Here is an 11,724-nt window from a genome sequence, read left to right on the forward strand (position 1 = left end):
GCGGGCGGCGACGGCGAGGAACTGCGCGCGTGGTCGCGCGAAGGGAGATGGCCTCGTCATCGCCAACCTCCTGCCGGGAAACGGCGTACTCCGGGTGAACTGCGCCCGACCGCATGACCGGCGTCCACTCCTCCATCAGCTGCCGGAAGCGCCACGCCACCAGGTTGAGGTCAGCAGCTTTTGCCTGCAGCTTGCACGCCAGGTGCTCGTCTTTATTCCCGTCCGCTCCACTGCGTCCTAAGAGCATTTCGTTCGCCTGCGTCCGTTTGGGTCGGCGCGGACAAAGTGGTGGCCTAACGCGCCGACCCAAACCAAATCACGTCCGCGTCGCGTCCGCGCCAACGCATTTGCGGCCCAAATTTGCGCCCTAAATGCGTTGGCGCGGACGCCGAACGGATGCTTCGTGCGCCTTCTCATTATCCGCCGCGTTTCCACATGGCGGCCGTCCAACTACCCGCTGCCCACGCGGTCAGCTTAATTTATGACGACGGGCCCACACCTCAGCGACGACGCTTGTCCTTTTTAAGCCGATCGTGTGGCGGGGTCGTCCTCATCCAAACTCGCCGTCCCCATCTGCCCACCCTTGCTCCCTCGTCGCCGACAAAACCTAGGCACCGCAGCCACAGCGACGATGGGCCTCTTCTCCGGCGCCAGCGACAGCAAGGACAAGGGCAAGTCCCCCGCCACCCCTTTCCCCTTCGAGTTTCTCCCACCCCCGCCGGCGTCTCGCAGGCAGAGGCAGCACGTCAGCGTGCCAGTGCACCAGGCGAAGTGGCACTGGCAGAACCGCCAGCCGCTGCCGTATCCCGACGTGACGCTGCCGCACGACTGGCATCTGGATCCAGATAGGATCCCAGTGCCGGCGGCGCCGCGGTCGGCTCGTGCTCACGCGGAGGAGGTGCGGCGCCGGCGGGCGCTGCTGACGGCGGAGCAGCGCCGCGACTCCGCCTACGCAACCGACTCGCCCAACTGGGCGAGGTGGTTCGCCTTCGAGCACGAGGAGGCGAGGCGCCGGGGCGTGCGCGAGGTCGACCGGAGGCCAACGCCACTGGTCGTCCGCGAGGAAGACCAAGCGGCGGAGGACGCCTACCAGGCGGCCCTTGTGGCCGTCTACCGTGAGAGCGAAGAAGACGAACGACGCAGAGCGGAAGCGGCGGAGGCGGAAGAGGAGGCCCGCTACGAGGCGGCAATGGCGCAAGCCCTTGCCCTCTCCACGGAGGGTGACAACGTGGTGCCGCCGGTGGCCCCGCCGTCCCCCATCAAGCCGCAGCCGGAGCCCGAGCCCGAGTCCATCGCGCGCTTCTCCTGGAATGGAGTGGTGCGCGAGTGGGTGTCCGCGCCACCGGTCTGGTTGGGGGCGACGCCGGCGCAGGAGCAAGCCTACCTCGAGATGTGGCGCCAGCGCCGGCTGGCAGAGGAGCGCCGGCAAGGTGAGTACGAGGAGATGCTCGAGCGCGACCTCGAGGAGGAGGCGCGCGAGGCCGAGGAGGAGGCGCGCCAGGCCGTGGCTGCACAGGCGGCCGCACAGCCCCTCGCTCCGGCACTGCCCGCGCCGGCACAGCCCGACATGGCAGCGCTCTGGAATACGACGTTCGCCTGTGTCAGGACCCCGACTCAATGCCACATCGATCTAGCATGTAACACCTCATATCCCTTTGCGGCCTCACGCACGGTATCCCCACGGGTGTCGCCTTACCTTTGCCCGGGACCGTTTGCGCCTTTTGGCACACGTATATGATGGTGTCGCTAGCATCCATATGATAAGGAGCCCGGGCTGACATGGCTAGTCGTAAACCCCAAGTGGCACTAACTTACAGGGACAGGCATCCATGACCCAGCATCGAACGTGTCGGTCATCAGCGAGTGAATCCAGGCTGTAGCACTGGGCTAACAGGACTTCGGCGATCCGGGCTGTAGCGGGCTAGCAGGACTCCGGTATCCATCGCGTGACATTTCCCCGAAGGGACAGACACAGGATCGAAGAAGGACACATGCCGGCCTGCCTAAGTGTTCCGGAGCAGTAGCAAGCTACCAGGGCTCAGTGGATGCACTAGGAGACATTTCCCGGTAAGAGAGGCTACTAAGAATAACAACTAGGTAGTCAGATCCCACACATAGCAATACACATTACACGTACGCATAACATGCAAGTATGTGCTGTACAACATGGCATCACAGCATAACTCAACAATCATATAGATAAAGGCTCAGAAGAGCCATCACAGCATTATTACAAACAGGGGTCACATGACCCAACAGTCAGAGCAATCAAGCAACAAGCGGAAGCATTACATGTCTGAGTACAGACATCTACAAATGAAAAAGGCTGAAGAGCCTGACTATCTACACCATCCGATCAAGATCGTAGCTGAGGTACTAGCTACTAGTCGAAGTCCACGAGAACACTAGTAAGACCGAAGTCTCCGCTGCAAAAACGTAAATAAAGCAACATGAGTACAAAGGTACTCAGCAAGACTTACATCAGATCCTATCATACATGCATTTGTATCAAGAGGGTAATGTGGGGTTTAGCTGCAGCAAGCCGGCTTTGACTCTGTGGCTATCCTATTCTACGACTAACAGAAACTCTTGAGGTGAAACAACGTACACGAGTCCACTAATCACCATACAATACACTACTATGGATTCATCCCCGTATCCCTACAAGAAGGCCATCCATAGCACTCACACTTGTCTTGAGCATTTTAGAGTATCCACTTCAAGTTGTCTATGTACCATGTAAGCATCCAAGAAGTCCATAACCGCGGACCCGGCTATTCGAATAGATCATGTTAACCCTGCAGGGGTGTACTTCTTCACACACGCTCTCGCCACTTACCGCCATGTACACGTCATGTATCTCGGCAACCTTCAAGCGGAAGCCTGGCGAGGGTGTCGGCCACGACCTGACTAACCACACAAGACTCTAGTCCAGGTTTATCGCCTATTCGGGTTCCATCCGCAAGGAGATCCGGCCGGGGTGTCGCTTACGGCCCCAAATGATGTGTACAGGGTTCCCGAGCCCACCATCCGGGTGCCACTCGGTACACCAGGCCACGTGTGCCTAGTCTGTCCCAAGCCCACCCTGCCGGGTGCCACCTGGTAGAAAAATAGCACTACCTACAAACACCAGAAACTAGTTGCGACTCCTGGACAGAGATCAAGTCGGTTAATAAGTCGAGAGGGCTTGGAGCGCCCGGAGCCCAATGTGTGGTAGTATCGAGTCATTGGACAACATACATAGAACTCAGTGCTTAAGGACGGTTCCAGCGAGACAACCCACCATGTACTCCTACATGGCCTCTCACCGCTACCTTTACCAAATCGTGTTCACACACTTAACACTCAGCATCAGAACATATCGTAACACTCCAATTCATTCCCAATGAACCAGACCTGACACAACTCTAAGCAATAGCAGGCATAGCATGGTAGGAACACAACAATGGCTTCAATCAACTCCTACACATGCTAGTGGGTTTCAACTATTTACTGTGGTAATGACAGGTCATGCAGAGGAATGGGTTCAACTACCGCAGCACAAAGTAGCATATGAATCGTTGTTGTCCTAATGCAATAACTGAGAGCAGGAGCGAGAGAGTAGGGTTTTATCGAAATGAACAAGGGGGTTTGCTTGCCTGGTAAATCAACAAGGGAGGCACTGCTTCACAGACAGGTACTCTGGAACGTCTCCGGAGCAGGACCTATCGAGAAGGGACGGTGCCAGCAATCAAAACACAATCATATGCAACAATATGATGCATGAGCATGGCATGTAGATGAGATGCTATTTGAGCTAATGCAACTAGTAAACATTTGGTTTGAAGTCCATTTGAACCAAAGGTTCAAATGCATTTTTAAATTAAGTCTCTTATATATGCCATAATGTGTTTTCTCATATTCAGCATGTATAAGTTGGTTTATCATGCATGAAACTAGTACAGATGGATAGATTACATTTTTCTGATAATTTTTCATATATAAATTATTTCAATCTGAGCTACGGTTGAATTTCTATGAATTTTTGAAGTTTAAATCATTTTCTGGATTTTCTGAATTATTTTAATTCCAGAAAATATATAATTGCGTCAGCATGACGTCAGCATGACGTCAGCAGTCAACTGGGCTGGTCCGGGTCAAACCTGACGTGTGGGGCCCACACGTCAGTGACAGGGGGTTAAACAGGGGGTTAATTTAACTTAATTAAGAGGTTAGGGGCACCGCGGCCCACATGTCATTGACTCTGGGTAGTCAAACCCCAGGTCAACTGGGGGGGGGGGGTTAGCGCGGGTTGACCGGTCAATCCCGCCGGCGTTTAGCCGCCGGCGAGGCCGAGCGCGGCGGAGGGGCTCGGGAACGTCGCTCCGGCGACCATTCGGGCGGCGGAGACCACGAGAGCGAAGCCCGCGCTCACGCGCATCCAATGGAACACGCGGGAGGCTGCGGGGGCGGCGGAGCTCGCCGGAGCAGAGCTCAGGGCGGCGGCCGGAGTTCGGCTGTGTTCGGGGGCGCGGCTGCAGCGTGCAAATGCGCGAACTAAAATGCTAGCGGGGCACTACGAGGTGCGGCGAGAGTGCTAGGTGCACTGGCGTGGCCAAAGGGTCGCCGGAGCAACGCCGGCGACAAGCTCGAGCGGAGGCGAGCTTCGGCCATGGCGGAACTGAGGCCTAGACGGCGTAATCGCGAGGGGGAGGAGAGGGGTTCGAAGCAGAGGCTCACGGGGAGGTCGACGGGCTGGTCAGCTTGCTCGGGGAAGGCCGGAGACGACGGACGGGCGCCGACGATCTCGGGCGGCCGACGACGAAGATGACGGCGATGGCGGCTCCTCGGGGCACTCCGGTTTGCGTGGCTCGGCGAGGAGGTAGCTGGCGACGAGGCGGAGCTCCTGGGCATGACGGGGAGGCGAGGGGGAGGCGGTGGCTATGGCCACGGCGTGCGGCGGCGACGGCAGCGCTTCGGGTGCGGGGAGAGGGAGAGATGCAGGGGAGGGAGAGGAACGAGAGAGCGAGGGAGAGATCCGGGGCGGTGCTGGGCGCTTTTGGCGAGGCCAGGGCGTCGAGGGGGAGGGCACGCAGGCAGCTGCCGTGGCGCGCATGCGCGCGGTGTGCGGCGACCACGCGCCCTGTCCCTCTGGCGCGAGGAGGGGGACGACTAGCGTCGGCCAGTCAGCTGGGCCGAGCTACTGGGCCGATCGGGTAAGTGGCCCAGGTAAGTCTCTCTCCCCTTTTCTGTTTTCTTTTCTAATTTTCTGACATTTGTTTGGTTTAATAAAAATACTAAACCATTTTATTTTATTATGCCAATTTTTGTAGGAGCTAGATATATTATTCCAGAGCTCCTTTATAAATGGCATAATTTTTGGACCATATTTCATATATATAGAAATATATTTCCAATGCAAATATTTATCGAATTAATCCAAATGGCAAAAATAAATATCCATGAGCTCCTAAAAATATTGTTTTGATTTTTATCTCTGTCCAATATTTTCAGAGGGCAACATGAGCATTTTCTTGGACCCTTTTGGAGAAATTTTATTTGGGTCATTTTCAAAAATGATTCTGAGGGTTCCACCAATCCTCATTTCAAATTTAAATGAAATTTAAACATGATGCACAAATGACTAGATAGTCTAGGTCATACCAGACTAGGGATGTGACAACTCGCCCCCACTTGAAAGAATCTCGTCCCGAGATTCAGGGGTCGACGGAAAGAAACGGGGTACTCCAGTCGAAGACGATCTTCTCGCTCCCAAGTAGCTTCTCTCTCGGAATGATGAGACCACTGAACTTTGAGAAACTTGATGTTCTGACGTCGGGTAACACGCTCTGCTTGATCAAGAATGCGAACCGGGTACTCTCGGTATGTGAGGTTATCTTGGAGATCAAGCGTTTCGTGGTCCACTCCGCGGATAGGATCCGAGAAGCAACGCCTGAGTTGAGAGACGTGGAAGACATCATGAACTCGAGAAAGATGTGGGGGTAGTTCCAACTGGTAGGCAACCTCTCCTCGTTTAGCGAGAATGCGAAAAGGACCAATGTAACGAGGAGCCAACTTGCCCTTGATACCGAAATGATGGGTACCCTTCAAAGGAGTAACCCGAAGGTAAGCTTGGTCGCCAATTTCATAAGTCATATCCTTATGATGACGATCGTACTGGCTCTTCTGACGAGACTGGGCTGTTTTCAAATTCTCACGAATGATGCGAACTTGCTCTTCTGCCTCCTGGATCATGTCCGGTCCAAAGAATTGTCTTTCACCGGTTTCTGACCAGTTCAAAGGTGTTCGACATCTTCGTCCATAGAGAACCTCAAAAGGAGCTTTCTTGAGGCTGGATTGGTAGCTATTGTTATAAGCAAACTCGGCAAAAGGAAGACATTTCTCCCAATCCATACCGAATGAGATAACGCAAGCTCTGAGCATGTCTTCGAGAATTTGATTGACCCGTTCCACCTGACCACTCGACTGAGGGTGGAAAGCGGTACTGAAGGAAAGATGGGTTCCCATGGCAGTTTGGAAACTCTCCCAGAAATGAGAAGTGAAAAGACTGCCACGGTCCGAATTGATCTCTAGTGGAACACCATGGAGTGACACTATTCGAGAAATATATAAGTCAGCAAGCTGACTAGCAGTGATACTCTCTCGAACAGGAAGGAAGTGAGCCACTTTGGAGAGACGATCAATGACTACGAAGATAGCGTTATTCCCTTTCTTGGTCCTGGGAAAGCCGGTGATGAAGTCCATACCAACTTTATCCCATTTCCATTCAGGAATAGCTAAAGGCTGAAGGGTGCCAGCAGGTCTTTGATGCTCTGCCTTAACGCGACGACATACGTCACATTTAGCAATGAACTCAGCGATTTCTCTCTTCATCCTAGTCCACCAGAACCTCTGGCGTAGGTCCTGATACATCTTAGTACTACCGGGATGAATCGTGAGAGGAGATTCATGCGCCTCCTTAAGAATCAATTGTCGCAGATGTTGATTCTTGGAAACCACCAAGCGATTCTCAAAGAAAACAACACCACGATCATCCATAGAGAAACATCCACCAACTCCCTTCTTAATGTTTCTCTTGATCCGGGAAATTCCTGTGTCTTGCCTTTGAGCAGTGATAATCCGATCCTCAAGATCAGGTTTCGCCACCAAGGTAGAAAGAAATCCGCGAGGAGCTATGTGAAGATTAAGTTTACAGAATTCCTCATGGAGAAGTGGTTGGCCTTGCTGCAACATGAGATTGTTACAATAGGATTTACGGCTTAGCGCATCGGCCATGACATTGGCTTTGCCTGGGGTGTAGGTAATCCCTAGATCATAATCTGTGATTAACTCCAACCAACGTCTTTGCCTAAGGTTCAGATCCGGTTGGGTGAAGATATACTTGAGACTCTGGTGATCGGTGTAGATCTCGCAACGTTTACCAAGAAGGTAATGTCGCCAGGTCTTGAGTGCATAGACTACGGCTGCAAGCTCTAGATCATGTGTAGGATAATTCTCCTCATGTGGATGCAACTATCGAGATGCATAGGCAATCACATGACGATCCTGCATAAGAATGCAACCTAGTCCCTGTCGTGAGGCGTCGCAGTAGATAATAAAGTCTTTAGTGAAATCCGGTGGCACAAGTATGGGAGCAGAAGTCAGGCGTCTTTTCAGTTCCTGAAAACTGTACTCACACTGTGGGGACCACTCAAACTTTTTATCTTTCTTGAGAAGTTCCGTGAGGGGTTTGGCTACTTTGGAGAAGTTTTCAACAAAGCGGCGACAATAGCTGGCTAGACCAAGGAAGCTCCTAACTTGTTTAGCGGTCTCAGGTGGAGTCCAATCGAGAACGGCTTGAACTCTCTCGGGATTGACAGCAATGCCCTTACCAGAGATTACGTGACCTAAGTAGGTCACTTCTGACAACCAAAATTCACACTTGGAGAACTTGGCATAAAGGCGGTGCTCTCTGAGTTTTTCTAATACAAGTCTAAGATGTTCGGCATGCTCTTCCTCGTTCTTCGAGTAAATAAGAATATCATCGAGGTAAACCACGACGAACTTATCTAAGTACTCCATGAAGATCGAGTTCATCAAGCGGGAGAATGTGGCTGGGGCATTGGTTAGGCCAAAGGACATGACGGTGTACTCGTACTGGCCATAACGAGTGACAAAAGCTGTCTTGGGAATGTCCCCGTTTCTGATTTTGATTTGATGGTAGCCTAACCTTAAATCCATCTTGGAGAAGACTGAGGATCCAGCGAGCTGATCATACAGGTCGTTGATCCTGGGAAGCGGATACTTGTTCTTTATCGTGACCAAATTAACGGGACGATAATCTACAACCATCCGGTCCGTACCATCCTTCTTCTTGACGAAGAGGACGGGGCAAGCCCAAGGAGAAGAACTAGGACGGATGAAACCCTTTTGCAAGGACTCATCGAGTTGTTTCTTAAGCTCGGCTAGTTCTAAGGGTGCCATCTTGTAAGGTCTCCGGGAGATTGGAGCTGTTCCTGGGATAAGATCTATGACGAACTCTACTTCTCTGTCAGGTGGAACACCTGGCAGTTCCTCTGGAAAGACATCCGGAAAGTCACGGACTACCGGGATATCTTCAAGGTCTGGAAGAGGGCTGGCATTAAGAGAATAGAGCTGACGCTTTGCAACTCTAGTGGAGACGGTGACTATCTTGCCAGATGGGTGTGTAAGCTGAACAGATCTTGTGTAACAATCAATCTTGGCATGATGAGCTGTCATCCAGTCCATACCCAAGATGATGTTAATATCTGAGGACTTGAGGGCTACAAATGATGCAAGGAATACAAGTCTATCAACAAGGATTTCGTTACCATGGCTGATTCTGGTGGTCTGCCATCTAGACCCTGGGGTTTGGATTTCAAGCGGAGTTGGCATATCACAAAATGACATGTCGTGCAAACGAGCATAGCCTTCAGAAATGAAGGAGTGAGATGCTCCAGTATCGAATAGAACTGATGCTGGGTGACAATTGACAAGGAGTGTACCAAGAACGACATCCGGATCATCATGAGCGTCTTTAGCTGAGACGTGATGCACACGTCCACGTTCAGTGGGAACTGACTTGACACTGATCATCTTGCGTGATGGCTTGACGCAGCCAACAGTCTTCCCGGGCTGGGGTGGAGCATAACTAGTCTGAGAGCAATCACGTGCATAGTGTCCTGGCTTCCCGCATGTGAAGCAAGTCCCTGAGGTTGGACGTGGACCCGCACTAACAAGCGGTCTACCAGTAGGCCTGGGTGGAACATACGACTGAGCTGGGGAAGGCACCACATAGGATGGCCTCGGTGCATATCCGGAAGGAAGAGCGGAGTTTGGGACCCAAATCCGGCGCTTCTGAGAACTAGAACCGGAGGAAGATCCCAAATCACGGGTGTGCTTACGAGACTCCTCGTAAGTGAGTTGAGCTGTCTCTGCATTAATGGCCTTGTTCACAAGGGCTTGGAATGTATCACAATGATGCAGGTGGAGATCACGACGCAACTTGGGGTTGAGACCCTTCCGGAACCTAGCCTGCTTCTTGGCGTCCGTGGACACTTCTTCTGTGGCATAACGGGCGAGGTTCTCGAACTCTCTGCTATAAGCATCAACAGCCATCTTGCTCTGGGTGAAACTGCAGAACTCTTCTCTCTTGCGATCAAGGAGGGCCTGGGGAATGTGATGCTCGCGAAAAGCCTCAGTGAAATCTCTCCAGGTAGGAATCTGGCCAGCTGGAAGCAAAGTCTCATAGTTCTGCCACCAAAGACTAGCAGGACCTTCCAGGTGGTATGTGGCATAAGTGACCTTGTCATCTTCAGCTACGCTCGCGGAAAGCAGCTTATGAGTGATGCTACGGAGCCAGTCATCTGCATCGAGTGGCTCGATGGAATGATGAAAGGTAGGTGGGTGCAAGCGAATGAAATCATGAATGGTAGCAGACCCTTTGAACTGATGTGCGGTGTTCTCCTCGATACGTGCCAACAAACGATTAGACTCACGCTTGTTCCTCTCCATTTCTAACATGAACTCTGTCAACGAAGGCTGGTCGGGAGGATCCTCATCCCTACCATCTCCGTGGTTCTGGCTACGAACAACAGAACTTGATGACATCCTGGTGAAACGAAACCAGCGACGGAATCAGCATCAACTATGGACTGTAGAATGTAGGACAAGGGATTAGTATCACTCGAACTCCTAGGGAAAATTCCGGCAGCATAACGGCAGTAAAATGCTCAGAATGAGACATCCTACTAAAAATGGGGTGGTAACATACTCATCAACATTACTCAAGGTTCTGAGATCATACTAAACAGACTACGCCGGAAATACTCAAAACTGGGGTATGACTCTGATCAACCAGTCCTATGGGACTACGGAGTAGTAACACGTGATCCTGATAGACGGAAGAGAAAACCTAGTTCCTTAACCCCGTCGGAAAGATAGGACGACTCGGATCAGAAGGCCATGAGGTAAAGGAGTAAAAGAGCCTTACGTTCCTTCCCACAATCAATTCCCTTACATAATTAAAGAATTTCTAGACTCAACTTCGACCAGTATGGCTTGGTAAACCTACAGGCAGCCTGGCTCTGATACCAAAAGCTGTCAGGACCCCGACTCAATGCCACATCGATCTAGCATGTAACACCTCATATCCCTTTGCGGCCTCACGCACGGTATCCCCACGGGTGTCGCCTTACCTTTGCCCGGGACCGTTTGCGCCTTTTGGCACACGTATATGATGGTGTCGCTAGCATCCATATGATAAGGAGCCCGGACTGACATGGCTAGTCGTAAACCCCAAGTGGCACTAACTTACAGGGACATGCATCCATGACCCAGCATCGAACGTGTCGGTCATCAGCGAGTGAATCCAGGCTGTAGCACTGGGCTAACAGGACTCCGGTGAACCGGGCTGTAGCGGGCTAGCAGGACTCCGGTATTCATCGCGTGACATTTCCCCGAAGGGACAGACACAGGATCGAAGAAGGACACATGCCGGCCTGCCTAAGTGTTCCGGAGCAGTAGCAAGCTACCAGGGCTCAGTGGAAGCACTAGGAGACATTTCCCGGTAAGAGAGGCTACTAAGAATAAACAACTAGGTAGTCAGATCCCACACATAGCAATACACATTACACGTACGCATAACATGCAAGTATGTGCTGTACAACATGGCATCACAGCATAACTCAACAATCATATAGATAAAGGCTCAGAAGAGCCATCACAGCATTATTACAAACAGGGGTCACACGACCCAACAGTCAGAGCAATCAAGCAACAAGCGGAAGCATTACATGTCTGAGTACAGACATCTACAAATGAAAAAGGCTGAAGAGCCTGACTATCTACACCATCCGATCAAGATCGTAGCTGAGGTACTAGCTACTAGTCGAAGTCCACGAGAACACTAGTAAGACCGAAGTCTCCGCTGCAAAAACATAAATAAAGCAACATGAGTACAAAGGTACTCAGCAAGACTTACATCAGATCCTATCATACATGCATTTGTATCAAGAGGGTAATGTGGGGTTTAGTTGCAGCAAGCCAGCTTTGACTCTGTGGCTATCCTATTCTACGACTACCAGAAACTCTTGAGGTGAAACAACGTACACGAGTCCACTAATCACCATACAATACACTACTATGGATTCATCCCCGTATCCCTACGAGAAGGCCATCCATAGCACTCACACTTGTCTTGAGCATTTTAGAGTATCCACTTCA

This window comes from Triticum aestivum, chromosome 5A, assembly GCF_018294505.1.
Source record: "Triticum aestivum cultivar Chinese Spring chromosome 5A, IWGSC CS RefSeq v2.1, whole genome shotgun sequence".
Lineage (NCBI taxonomy): Eukaryota > Viridiplantae > Streptophyta > Magnoliopsida > Poales > Poaceae > Triticum > Triticum aestivum.